Source organism: Peromyscus maniculatus, chromosome 13 (assembly GCF_049852395.1).
Source record: "Peromyscus maniculatus bairdii isolate BWxNUB_F1_BW_parent chromosome 13, HU_Pman_BW_mat_3.1, whole genome shotgun sequence".
Taxonomy (NCBI): domain Eukaryota; kingdom Metazoa; phylum Chordata; class Mammalia; order Rodentia; family Cricetidae; genus Peromyscus; species Peromyscus maniculatus.
Window position 1 is genome coordinate 34,040,562 of NC_134864.1, and position 14,783 is coordinate 34,055,344.

Here is a 14,783-nt window from a genome sequence, read left to right on the forward strand (position 1 = left end):
CCTGCTGGCAGGGGAGCAGGTGAGCCAGCCCTGAAGGCGTAAGAGTGGGAGAATTATCCCCTCTGTCTACCCCGCGGTGGCATGGACGAAGGAAAGATGCCCCCCTCACCCATGGCCACCTACAGTAGTCAGGAAAGCTGGTCCCGAAGTCATGAGAGTAGGAGAGCTGACCCTTCCCTTCACCAGCGGAAGCGCTCAGGAGAGTGGGCCTTGGACCTTGTCTGAGCAACACAATACAGCGGAACCTGCTGATGGGCGCAGGCGATCTAGCCCGGAGAACGTGCGTTGGAGATCTGGCCCCACTGCTGATCTGCCACATAGTGGAGTGAGTGGGTGTGGGAGAGATGACCTGCCCCATTCCCCACCCCTGGCCGCCCGTGGCAGGTGGGAGAGATAGCCTTGAGGTCGTGAGGGACAGTGCTTAAAGTCCTTTGCCAATTTTAAGGGTCTTCTGTGGTTTAAAACAGACTTTTGAAGAAATGTGAGGCCAGTGTACCATGTTATAACATTTTAAGTTTTTTTTTTCCATCAATATATATTCCTTCCCATCACATATGGCATCAATCTTAAAATAGTGAGGTGAATACATGTGATTTAAACATGGAGAGTGTTGGCACACTCTAGCAAATGGCAGGACAGTTTCAGGGAGAATGTATTACACAATAGTCTATGTTATTACTGAAAAGTGATATTGAAAACTGGGTGAAACTCAAGTAAGGCACCATGGGGTGGGGGCGGAATAGTTGGAGCAAAGCCAAACGGATGCCATAAATTGTTGTGGCCACATCAAGAGACCCCCAAGCAAGACCACCACAGAGCCTGTATCTGATGCAAAACACACAGGGGTTTATTGGTAACAAGTAAGCTCAGGCTTGGTCCTTGTCCAACACTCAACATAGTGTGTGGAGGAGGATGGCCCTGAGCTCTCAGGGTGAGGGGTTTTTAAAGGGGAAAAAAACGGCAAACAGGGTGGTACAAGCCTTTGCATCATATGATTGGGTGAGGGTGTGTAACCTTTGAATTTACTGGTTGGGGGTTACAGTTATCATTTTTGAGCAGGCCTGGACAAGTCTCAGGCTTTGTCCATGAGCTGCCACCGGGGCTGGCTGGCCTCACACGTTCACATTGACCCCTGCACATAGCTCTAAGTTGGTGAGGGGTCCCAGACAGTAAACAACTGGCTGAACCTTGAGCAGTCAGAGTAGGTGCAGAAAAGGAGCTACTGCAAGGACTATGTCACAGCCCTCCCAGAAACTGCCTGCTCAAGTCTCAGGAAACTGAAATTGAGGTCTGATCTCTGAGAGAAGACTGAGCAGCCTGTTATGGCATCTGCTTGGTCCTTTTAAAATGAAGCACATGGTTTAGGACAAGTCAAGATTTGGAAGCAGGCCAGGAGTAAAGCAACAGGCAGTGTCAGAAGCAGGACCTTGTGTGGCATCAGAGCCAGGGCGAATCCACAAAGGAAGAAAAGGGCAAGAATTCACGGATCCTTGGTCTGTGTATTCAATTCAACTTTTCCATACTGAAGGCAATATAACTGATACTCTGAGAGTCTGAATCTATCAATGTTTCGCTTACGACTTTTTTATTATCCCAAAGGAACAATGAATCAAGCCATTTCCTTGTTTATGAGTTATTGCTTTTAATAGATCAGAAAATAATAATAACAGATATACCAATTAAGTGTTGCAACATGTATATGCCTTAGCAGTTGCGTAGGGTTGTACCTTCATGAGCAGAGTGTGAGAGCAGTGTTCAAATACATTTGCGACTTTGGCCTTTGGTGATTAACTAGGAAGTAATAGCTATTTTACAAATTTGCTTTTCTTCTTTTTTGATTTTTTATATAATTAATTTTTTTTAAAAACAATGTTTTGATAAACTGTTATAATGTGGAAAGTCAGGCTAATTAATAAATCTATCACCTCATGTGCTCATTTTTCATGATGAAAACATTTAAAATATATACCTTAAAAGTCTGAAGTTTTAAAAAGTGTATATTAAATATCTATATAAACATGTGTAAGTATATACACATGTGCATAATGTATATAATATATACATGTATGAATATGTGTATATATACACATGTATATGTAAGTATATATATACTTTTTAAAGTGTATTGAGGTTCATATTAGTTATGGTTACTATTGTTTTGTTGCTTTCGTTGTTTAATATGTATTCATTGTACATAGTAACAGGGCTGGGTGTGATGTTTCCATACATGGCTTCTACATGCACTGATCAACTCTTACCTCCTTTACTCCACACCCTACCCACTACATCAACCTCTAGTAATCACAATTTCTGCATTCCGGTTATTGATTTACTTTCAGCTTCCACATCACATGCTGTCTTTCTGTGTCTGGTTTACTTCATTTAAAATCTTCAACCCATCCATCTTGCAGCAAATGAGATCTCTTTTTTTTTTTCTACAGGAAATTCTCTGAAAATTGTCATGAGTGGAAACAGTTGATCTGGTTGGTGATCCTGGATCAGAGAAAAGGAAAGTGAGAAGAAGAAGTGTGGAAAACCAATGGACTGCCTGGTTTTTGTTTTAACTTTTTGTTTGTTTTTTGTAGGCTCCCACTCAAAAAAACGTTTCTCAGAAACAGATGCAGAAGCAGGGAGGTTTCCGTAGCATGCTTCCAAATGTTTCTTGTCATTCTGTGTCTGGGAGATGCTGAGGTTTTGAAGATTAAATTCTGATGCTTTCAGTGTCCCATGAATGACCTGCCAGAGGTTTGCCCAGGAAAAGAATCCTAAATTCTGACTTAACTCTAATAGTATCAGCTAAGTAGAATGGAGTGAGTTCTCAGCTGTCTTCCAGGGAGATTGTCCTTCCAATCGCTGCATAGAAATCCTTTGATTTTTGAATAGTATTAATTCATACGTTTTTGAAAAATTATTTCTTTTGTTTTTTGAGATTACAATATAATTATATAGGCTTCTCCTTTCTTTCTCTCACTCCAAACCCTCTTATATACCCCGCATTGCTTTCTTTCAGATTCATGGCCTTTTCTTTTTCATTAAGTGTGTGTGTGTGCGTGTGTGTGTGTGTGTGTGTGTGTGTGTCATATATAGAATGCATATATGTGTGTGTATTCATAAATACATAAGTATAATCTTCTCTGTCTGTATGATGTTACTTATATGAATGTCTTCAGAGCTGACCACTTGGTGCTGAATATCCAGTTGGTGTGCTCTTCCCTGGGGAAGACTATTTCTCACACTCTCAGCGTTCCTTGATTGTCTGTAGTTCTTTGTGTAGGACTGAGGCCTTGTGGGCATTACCTCATCATGTTGGCATATCTTCTATAGTTATCCTTGTTCAACTCACGTTTGGGCAGTCATGTCGGTGAGACTTTTTGGATATAGCTTCTGATATCCCTGGGAGTTAAACTCTCTCAGCCTTGCAATGTTTTTCTTTCTTTTTTGTTTCAAAACTATTTCCCCATATTTTTACTTTTTAACAGTTTAATACCCCTATATAACAAATTAGTAATTCCGTTCCTCTATCCATTTTCTTCACCCCTCTCGCTCTCCCACCAGCACACAACTTCACAAGCCTCCCTCCTGTTGTCAAGCTTTTCTTGTGTGGGGGGCCCACTGAGTTACCTGGCTAATCTTTGATAGGAAGGTATTCAGTGGAATAAGGGGAATATATCTGTGACTCTACCACTTATGAAAATAACACCTCTCCCACAACAAGCATGAATTACACATAGTTTCTCTCAGAAGGATGGAATCTTATGGGTCCCTCCCTTGTCCATTATGAAATGTTTGGGCCCTTGTGCAAGTCTTTTGCTACTAACCACAACTGCAGTGAATTTATGAGTGCAACCGTTTAAGGGGGTGTTTTATTTGTTTGCTTATTTGTTTGTTTTTGCTTTCCCCCCTCCCAGAAGATACCATTTTGATGCACACTTTCCCATCATGGCTCTTACATGCTCCCTGGAACTACTATATTACCCTAGCCTTGGAAGGAATCCTTGAAGCCAGGGATTCCACCATCATTTATTCTCAACACTTGGGGCAGTTACAGGTTTCTGTATCAACCACCCCATGCTGCAATAAGAAGCTTCTCTAAGGAAGGCTGGAGGCAGCACTAAACTTTGAGTTTGAACATCAGTACTTAGAGGCATTTTTTGACACCAATGTTGTTTAGCAAAACAATAGTAGTAGGTTTCTCCTAAGATCTGTGACCTCCCCAGCCAAGAACTTTTGATCAGGTTTACAGAACCAAGCCTGAATCCCCTCCAGAGGATCAGGCCTCAAATACAATCAGAATGTGGTTGGATACCCCATAACTGTCATGCCACTATTGCACAAGAGAGTCCATATTGTCTGGAATGTCATTATTCTAGCTGGCAAAGTTCACTGCTGGGTAATTCTGCCGATGACTTTTCTCTTCTAGCAGCCTGCATAACACCTTCTGGAATCAGGAAGAGTAGCCAGCATGGAGAAAGCTGCCATTTCAGCTTCAGTTTGATTTTTCTATCAGCTGTGACCAAGCTTAGTATTTATTATCTTCAGCAATCATGTCTTACCATCAAGTTCCAGTGAGCAATTAAAATTTATTTAATTTTCATGGGGTTTTTCTGTATAATTTTAAGATATTGTGAGCCCTTTCCCATATGTTTTAATTCATTGCTTTTATACTTAAAACCTTTCCCATAATTATATCTATTAAGTATCCAATAATGTTTTGTTAGATTTTTATCTTTTACCTGTCCTATTCGAAGTTCTATAAGACATATTTTAATACAAAGTAACTGGCACCAGAGTGTAAGCTTCCACCATGGTTTCCCCTCTCACTGTCAAAGATTTCTTTGAAGAACTTTCCATTCACCATGGCACAGCATTTTTTTAAACTGTAACTAGCAATTGGAACTCTTGAGCAATAGCTGCTGACCTGATCAAGAGCTACAGCTCCTTGTCTGTGAATTCACCAGGCTCACGGGACCTGAAATAGGAGTTCCTCCTTCACAGCAAGGAGCCCAGGTATTAGTTCACATCTTGTTCAAGTCATGTGTCCTCTGTGGTGATGAAAATGAGGAAGCCACAGCTGTAGTGGCTCCTTACATCCCTATCACACTCATAGATAGTAAAACATACTGAAAACTAAGCAAATAAAAAGAGGTTCTTCGAGCCAGTTGTGGTTGAGTTACTAGGAATCTTAATTGTTTTGGGCTTCCATATTCTTGTGGGACCATCTCATAATTTACTTCCTTTATTTTTTGAAATACATTTTTATTTGTTTTCCTTTGCTTAAACTATAGTCTTGATTTTGCAGGATATAAGTAATTTTTTGTTTTGTTTTTCAAGACAAAGTTTCTCTGTGAAATAGTCCTGTCTGTCCTGGAACTCACCTCATAGACCAGGCTGGCCTTGAACTCACATAGATCCACCTGCCTCTACCTCCTGAGTGCTGGGATTAAAGGCATATACCACCACCACCACCACCTGGCAAAATTTTCTTTTTCAGATGGAATATTGCTGTGTTGCCTAGGTTGGTCTCTGATTTCTGAGCTTAAACAATCCTTCTGAGTAATGAGATCCTATACATACATTCTCACTTCCACCTAAATATATTGTGGATGCCCACAAATGTTTCCTAGTGAGATGTGAACTTGCTTTACCCAGCAGGGCTGCATTAGAGGATTGCTTGACCATGTTCATGGTTACTAGGTGATTGGAAGGGTCTGCACTTGGCTGAACTAGGGGAGGTCTTTGCTCCACCCTTTGGCATTCTTATAATAGCCCTTCAGAAGAGACAAAGGGGGCTGGTGGATAAGATCCAGGCCCTCCTGAGGCTATCCTGTGTTTCTCTCCCCCTCTATCATTCTATCTAAATATTTCTCACTTCACCCTCCTTAAGAGTACGGGGGTGGGAGGGAGTGGGAGCTGGTCTCTCACAATATATGTATGTTTTCTTTGCTAAGATCATATTAGATCAATACTTAAAAGGAAAGGAAACCTTTCAGAAAGACTTCATAAAGCAAAACAACAATGTTTATAGCAACAAGCCAAAAATAGTATTACCTAGTATTCATTGCAATGCCTTAAGGTTTCCATAGGAAGGTCTAGCAACAGATTGGTTGATGTACAGCCCCAAAATAGGTCCTGTTTTTCTTGTAAGAATACTCCCATGTAAAATATATCTTGATAAATAAGAACATACTCTTAACTTTAAATAAGCAAGCTTTAAAAAACTGTAAAAAATCTTGTAAACAAACATTTTTCTCCCACCCACCAGTTCCCAAATAAACACACAAAAGCTTATATTAATTACAAAATGCTCAGCCATTAGCTTAGGCTCGTTATTAACTAGCTCTTACATTTAAATTAACCCATTTTTATTAATCTATGTATTGCTACATGGTTCATGGCTTTACTGGCCCTCTGGCATCTTGCTTCTTCGCCAGCTCCTCTCTCTCGACTCTGCCCTTCTTCTTCCCCTCCTTAGTTTGGTTTTTCCACCTAACCTTATCCTGCCTGGCTATTGGCCAAAGAGCTTATTTATTAACCAATGAGCATAATACATATTCACAGCATACAGAAAGATCATCCCACAGCAAATCTAGTCTAATTGAATAATACAGAAAGTGAGACTCATAAAGGTTAAACAGCCTCTTCCCAGGACTTCTCAACTACTGGTAAAACAATGACAAATGAGGCCATGTAATGCTTGTTTCATTTTCATTGTTTTTATTAAAAATGTTCCTTGTCCCTGGGCAAGAAAGATTTCTGAATATTAATGCATCAATCTCACTAATTCAAACATGTATTCTGAAAATATTTGTAGCTTTTTCATTGAGTTTCTGTTTTCTTTGAGGCCTGGTAGTAAATAGCTGTATTCTCCAATTGGGGGCTGAAGATAGAATATAGTCTCATACCTGTCCTTAGGATCTTTATAATATTTTGCCTAAGTGCACCCTACCCCATTAAATCTATTCTTGGAAAATATCATATAATACATTATGGTCACATTCAGCCTTACCCTCTTTCATCCTCTCTCAAGCTCCCCCTACACTCAACAAGTATCCCCCCCCCAACACACACACACACACACACACACACACACACACACACACACACACAAATGTCTCTTTGCTTTATTTTATGACTCATTGAGTTTAACCAGGATTGTCCACATGGTGCATGGGTGTTATAGTGATCTATATGCTGGAGCATAAGCAACTCACCAGTGGTTGCACCACTAAAGACATTGACTTCCCCTCCCACAACAGGTAGTTGTAGTCAGAAGTTTTCCTGTGTCCTGCCTGGCCCACGGTTGGAACAAATCTCTCACCCACAGTCTCACAGCCTTTTATAAAGTAATCACATAGAGGCCTAATATTAATTATAACTGCTTGGAAATTTGCTCAGATTTATTACTAATGAGCACTTACACTTAAATTAACCCATAATTCTTATCTATGTTTAGCTATGTGGCTTGGTACCTTTTTTCAGTTCTGCCTTCACATTTTGTTTCCTCTGTGTCTGGCTGGTGACTCGTGACTCTTCTCTTCCTCTTCCCAGCATTCCTTTAATCTACTTGCCCTGCCTATATGTCCTGCCTGGCTACTGGCCAATCGGTATTTTATTAAACCAGTGTACAAAAGCATTACCCCACAGCAGGTAGTAACTACCAACAGTTCTCCAGGAAGAGGGGCAATGATTCTCTTAAAACTGAAAAGGAAAAAAAAATGTGCAAAATAATAAGTAATACTAAGGAAGTCTGAATAAGTCATAATGAATCATATCATTATTTATTTACTTAAATTCCATACAATACATTTAAGTCTAGGTATATGCATATGTGTATACATATACATATACATATACATATACATATACATATACATATACATATACATATATATTTCAAGTGATATTATCCCACTTGGACTTTCAATACTCCCATTTAAAAGCCATAGGCTATCTGAAAAAACATTACCAAGTGTGAGAAACTCCCTTTCAAGTTGTTAATCAGAGGAGTTCAAGAAACTCCTAAAACAATACAAGCAATTACACTTGTCCTTGCTTGCCTCCCAGAGGTTGAAGGTAAGTTCCTATCACTGAAGATACCAAGTATTTTGAACATCAGGCTTAGGGGTTCCAAGCTGAATCTGACCCGAAAGCTTCTCTCCGAAGACTCACTTTCATAATACTAGAAGGTGCTATGCAGTTTCCAAGGGAGGGAAGCAAGCAATACTCCTACACAGATAGCTACGATATCTAAGAAGCACAATGATGACCACCATGTGACTAGCATGGAAGAGGGGAAATCCCCTGATACTCCACCCATAGAAGAAGACACACAGGCAACTAAGAAATGCTGAGAGAGGCCGAAATAGTCCTTCCCAGGGATCCAGGGATGAGTTCCTTAACTGGTTATACAACACAAAATGGTCAGCCTTGAATCATACAGAAATGCAACAGATTGAGTAGGTTGTATTTATATATTTAGGTGTGTGTGTGTGTGTGTGTGTGTGTGTGTGTGTGTGTGTGTGTGTGTAAAACAATAGCAACTGAAGAGATCATAATTTCAAGAGGAAGCAAGGAGATGTATATCAGAGGACTTGAAAGGAGGAAAAGGAAGGGGAAATCATGAATACTGAATGTATATGATCAAACCTCCATTTGTTTAGTGCTTAGGGGAGCACTTGTTTAAACAGTGAATTTTACATATTAATGTGGTAGCACAAATGTGTGCAATTTATAAATAATCCATTTGCATTTTCTGATGTTCTACATACACTTATGCATACAGCTGAAGAAGAAAGTCTTCAAGCTGCACTGCATATTATCAGGGTCAGATTTTCCATTATTACTACCCAAAATATTGCTGTTTTACTAATTTCATTGAGGAGGTCAGACTCGTAATAAGTATCATTGTTGGAATATTTGTATCATTTCCTCATTCCAATCAGAAATGGAACAGAATGCTTTTGCTTGCCCACTATATTTTCTATTAAATTAAGTAACATTGAGAAAAGAACGGTGTGGTATTCATCAATTTCAAAAGTACTTGTGTAAATGAAAACTAGCATGGTATATGAGCTTTATGATGAAAGGTTTTATTTTTTTAGTTGAAATGCATCAAATGAAAAAAATCAAATTAATACTACATCAGAGCCATGAAATCATTTTGTGATGTATGGTCTGAGATGTTATTTCATAAGCTGGTTGAGATTATTTCTAAGGTTAGCGCTATTTTGCTTTATAAAAAGTTATGAATCGTCAATGAGAGAAGGTAACAAAGTTATAGCATTTGCCTTGAAATCTGTCTTTGTGTGTTGAAAAAATATTAGTTTTGTTAGATGTGAACTCAGTTTTTCTGATTGATACTGGGATTGAGGAAGAAAATTACTCAGTGTACATTAAGTTATAATCAGAAGGGAACAAGGTGTTCTCATATATGATTATTGCATAATAATGCTACTACACATAATAGTGTGTACATTTTAAGCAGATAGAAGAAAGAATTCTGGATGTTGGTAATATAAAGAAATCATACATAGTTTATGTGATAGATATCCTTAATTCACTCTTAACATTGCATAATACATTCAAGTTTCAAAATGTATGAAAAACCAACAATAAGTAATGTTTTGTGCATTATTTAAAAACAAATTTAATTTAAAAGTAAGTTAAATCTTGAAAAACTACCGACTTTCATCATTCTTATGATTATAATCGTCCAAGAACCATATTAAGTGGTCTTTGTTTTGTTTTGTTTTGTTTCATGTAACTGAAATTGAGAGTAAAGCCAAGCCATTTTGGGGCTTAACGATCACAGCTAATGCCAAATTGGATAGCATTTCTACTAACACATTTTGAATTTTACATTCACAAATAATTGTAAATATTTTTTGGGGGTCCACTGTTTTTCAGACTGCCAGGTAGACTTTCTTGAATATTTGTAGTGAATATATTTCAGTCCATGACTTTTAGATGGTAAATTGTCTTGTCAAAGCTGCGATGGATCACTAAGTCCTCGGATCATTTGGCTACTCCCACTGCAGTTTGCTTTATTTGAGTGTCTACTGTGTTCTGAAGACGAGAAAGTGGTTTTAAGATTTAAAGATGAGTCTGGTGTGATTTATACACTTTACGTTTTCATTGAGTGTCTCCATTTATCTTGGGAAGCTGTGGCTGTAGCAAAAGGAAGCATATTAAAAGAGAGGGAAAATCAATTTCTTACATTTTTTTGTTCCTTAAATCTGGAAACATCACTTTCTGATGAAAGATTGCTAGATTTAGAGTGAGCCCTTTCTACTTCCAAGCTACCTGTTTTACGGACATTCAAAGAGAATTATATGAGAAAAGATTTGATAAGGAACAGATAAAGGATTTAAAGAAGTCTATAACACACTGCCGTCTGGCCAAAGGTTTTAGTAACTTCAACACTGAATTGCCAGTTACACACACACACACAAACACACACACTTCAATGGTCAGATCTCCTGTTCGTTTTCTGCTGATTTACATTGCTAAAAATGTACTGGCTTCACACAGCACCATCCTATTACTTCAGGTAGGTCAGATATCTGGCACAGTGTGATTGTGTCTTCTCGGATGTCACAGGCTAAAATGGAGCTATCAGACATGAATGAGCTCCCAGGGTCTAGATACTCTGGGAAGACATCTGCTTCCAATATATTCAGGTTGTGTGCAGAACCTAGTTCCTTAGAGTTGTAAATCTAGGCTCCAGTTTTCTTGCTGGCCGTCAACCAGGGAACTCTCCTAGCCAGAGACTATCGATATGTCTTGCCTATCTCCACTTTCAAGCCAGAAACAGTGTGTAGTGATGTGTTTGAAGCTCTCTGATTCCCTTGTCTCCTAACAGACAAAGAAAGCTGTGTGCTTTTAAGGGTTCTCATAGCCCCTGAAGGCTTATGCCTTCCTGAGTCATAGTCATAGTATTTATGTATTATAGCAAACATCTGTGTCTAAGGATACTCAGGATATTGTGTATTCCTTTTGAGAAGTCCTTTTCAAGTTCAAGTGATGAACACATTTTTCCACTCCTGCTGCTATCTTCAAATACTACAGAAGTCTTCATCAATGAAGCTGTCTTGTTGAGGCAGGAGGACATATTAAAGAACTATGATTAAGACAATAATCCCCTCTCAGGGAAATATTTCCAGAAAGAACCTGAACCAAGATGAGGTATAAAAGGCACTGGGATGTGAAGAGTTAAGAAACCACTCTCAGATCAGTAGAAGTACCAGTTACATGTCTGCAAAAAGCTGAGAGAGGCTGCTCTCTGGTTGGTCTGGGCACCTTACTTTCCAGAAAGCAGCCATCCCTCAGTTTATATACATGCAAAATCCCAGACCATCCAGATTAAAATTCGTAAAAAATAGGATATATGAGATGACTGTGGAAAGCGAGTCTATTAGAACACAGATTAAATATATACTACCTTGTGTGTGTGTGTGTGTGTGTGTGTGTGTGTGTGTGTGTGTGTGTGTGTGTGTGTTTCTGTGAAGGCAGTGGATAAAATTATCTAGTAAAGAATCAATAACTTAAAAATGATGATAAACATATTTCAGAATACATTCAAAATATTAATATGATTTGAAAATATATGAGATAACTCTGAGCAGCACACTGTAAGGAATGCTTTTAGCATTCATGTGTCTCGGGGTTGTGCTCACACTAGCAAGAAATGATAGCTTCTAATTAAAGATGTCTCATGAGAAAGGTATTTTTTTTTCACTTAAATTCAGAGATCCTTTTGATTCAATCCGTTGACTCCAGTTTAGAATCCTGATAGAAAACAGCAGTTCAGTGCTCTGAATATTTAAAGAAGGTGGGAAGGAAAATGGAAGCAAAGGTTGTTCTTCCTTCCCCTTGGCAAGAAGATGTTCTAAAAGCAATTTGTATGTGATTTCTGAATACTGAGCTGTGCATTTGTAGAAAAATAGAGTGGTAAATATAAAGAAGATACATAAAGAAAAATCAAAAATTAAACTGAAGAATTTCCAGCCAGACATATTCCAGGCTTTACAATGGGGTTTCAGCTCTTCCCAGAGGGAGCCTGGTTTCAATTATTTAGACTTATGTTTGATCTAGTTTAACTAACCTACTTTCAGCAAGACTCGGCTAAGAGGGAGGGGAAACACATAAGATCAGATTGTTTCTATACTGCATATTTGTGATAATTCCAAATGCATAACTGATTCATCAAAGATTACGAAAATGTAAGATTCCTAAGTGGTAGTAAATATTTAAAGCTCAGATGGAAACAGAATGAGAAGTAGGAATTAAGTCATCTAATCCTTTCCCCTGCTCAGATGCACAGGGAAAGCTTAATGAAAGAAACCCTTGGATATTCGCTGAGGGCACACTTGTGAGCTTCCCTTCCGTTACTGAACACATGGAGAGAGTAATTTTTCATATTGACACTCACTTTTGAAAATGGTTTCATGTGTTAAAATAAATCCAACAAACACAAAGAACTCATTATTCTAAAGGATGAGCAGCAATAAGCTGGTTCATGCCATGAGAATAATTTTAGTAAATGCCTTATGCATATCATCTACAAAGCTTTTTCTTAAAATTAAACCTCAAGGAACTAACCAGATTGCCGACTTTTAACATGCAGAAGTCCTTGGCATATTAAAACCAAAGAGAAAAACTGGCCAGCAGCTTGCATTTGACCTTTTTTTTTTTTTTTTTTGTAATGTAAGTTGCCATTCATTTCCAAAATCAGACCTTGTATTCACAGAATAGGGCACCAAGTAAGTACGTTTAGGAAGACCTGGAAATAAAGAGCCAATAGCTCATTAGCAGAACTCAGCTTTGGAATCTCCATTGTTGTATGACATTTCCTAGGGAGACATGAGCACATCTCAGACAGTGCACTGCTGACAGATCAAAGACATGATTCCACTCAAGTTCATCTTGTTGAACCCATGAGTTTCATGGTGCTGCATACAAGAATATGGGTGAGCAGTTACTTACATAGACACAGACCACAAAAGCAGCTGCATCACTAAAAAGCACACCTCAGCACACACAATAACTCAAGAAAACTACAGGCCTAGCGTCCCCTGCATGACTTGCAGGTAGCTTGGGACAGATGGAGTTTCTCCTTCTCAGAGAGCATCACTGCTTATATAACCTTGGACAAGGTTATATAGCCTTGTGAACCTTCTAAGTTCTTTTTTTTTTCCTTCCTAAGCTTTATATGTTTTGTTTATCCCATGAAACAAAAGGACATGTTTTAGTTACACAACGACCATTCATCAGTAATTTGACAATATGCTGACACTCTAGACCTAGTCTAGAACTACCAAGATGTGAGCCCATTCTGCAACTGAGAGAGGAGAATCAGTGATGCTGAATCTGATCTTCAGAAAGGGACCTGTCCTCACTAAGACCTAATTTGTGTCCCTGGGAAGTGATGATAACAATTTCACTTGAAGAATTATGAGTAAGTACTTAATGAGATAATGAATTTGATTTGTAAGTTTATATTTTAGAACTGTAAGTCCTAAAAATAAATTTGTTCTGAATATAATCTTCATCATCCATTTTATCTCATTTTGCTCTCCAACATATTTATTACATATGGTTTATTAAAACTGCACACAGTGTATAAAGCCAATGAATCTAATTGAATATATGTGTACATTCATGAAGCCATTAATACAGTCAAAGTAATGAATACAGATGAATATAGAGTCTGGTTATCAAAGAACAAGTTTCTTTTAATTTTGAAATAAGTGATTCCATTAACACAAACTCTAGCAGCTTGTGACAAAGATTTCCCCAAAGTGTCACGTGCCACACTTAAGCAGGAATCCACAAAGCTGTGTGTGTGTTCTTAAGCACAAAGGAATTCAGTATCCGCCAAAATAAGTGAGACAGCAGGTTAATGACATGGCTTGTTTTGCTTTCTTTTTCTGGTAAAAGCCTCCCAATTTACAAATGACTAGATTTAGAGAATGCCTCGCTCTCCCTCTCCTGAAATGATTAGCTTCAATCACACATTCCTGGAAAGGGACCAGTGTTCGGGATGAAGATTAAATAACAAAATATCAAACCATCCAATCAACAAATAGACTAATGAAGTGAACACATAGTTCTGAAAAGAATTACAAACAGCCAATAAACATGAAAAATACTCAATGCCTTTAGTGATCGGGAGGTGCAAATTAAAACAACATTGAGATTTTATCACCCCAAACAGAACAACCATCACTAAGGAAACAAAAAAGAGTAAATACTGGGGAAGATGTGGAGAAGAAAAGAAACCCCTTATACACTACTGTAGGAACGTAAATTAGTTCAGAGACATGGTCCTCAAAATCTAAAGGTAGAATGATCATATGACCCAGCTATACTACTGCTGAGAATATACTTGAAGGACTCTTAGTCCTTGTATCAGAGATATTTCACACACCTGTATTAATTTTTGCCTCCTCACAGCAGCCACATTATGGAATCAGCCTAGGAATCCATCAACAGAGTTATAGTAAAGAAAATAGCATACATGCACAATGAAGTTTGCGTTGTTATAGAACAAAGTAAAATGATGATGTCCACAGGAAAATGGACAAAACTGGGACTTATTTTACTTTTCACAAATTAAGTCAGCCTCAGAAAGACAAATACTGTATTTTTCTCCAAGCTTTTATATCAATACATAATTTCATATAGAGGACAGAAAAGTGAAAAAAGATGATGGGGTAATGAATGGAATTAGAGAGTAAAGAGACAGTAGTGGTTGAATATAGTCAAAGTAGATGATCTACTGG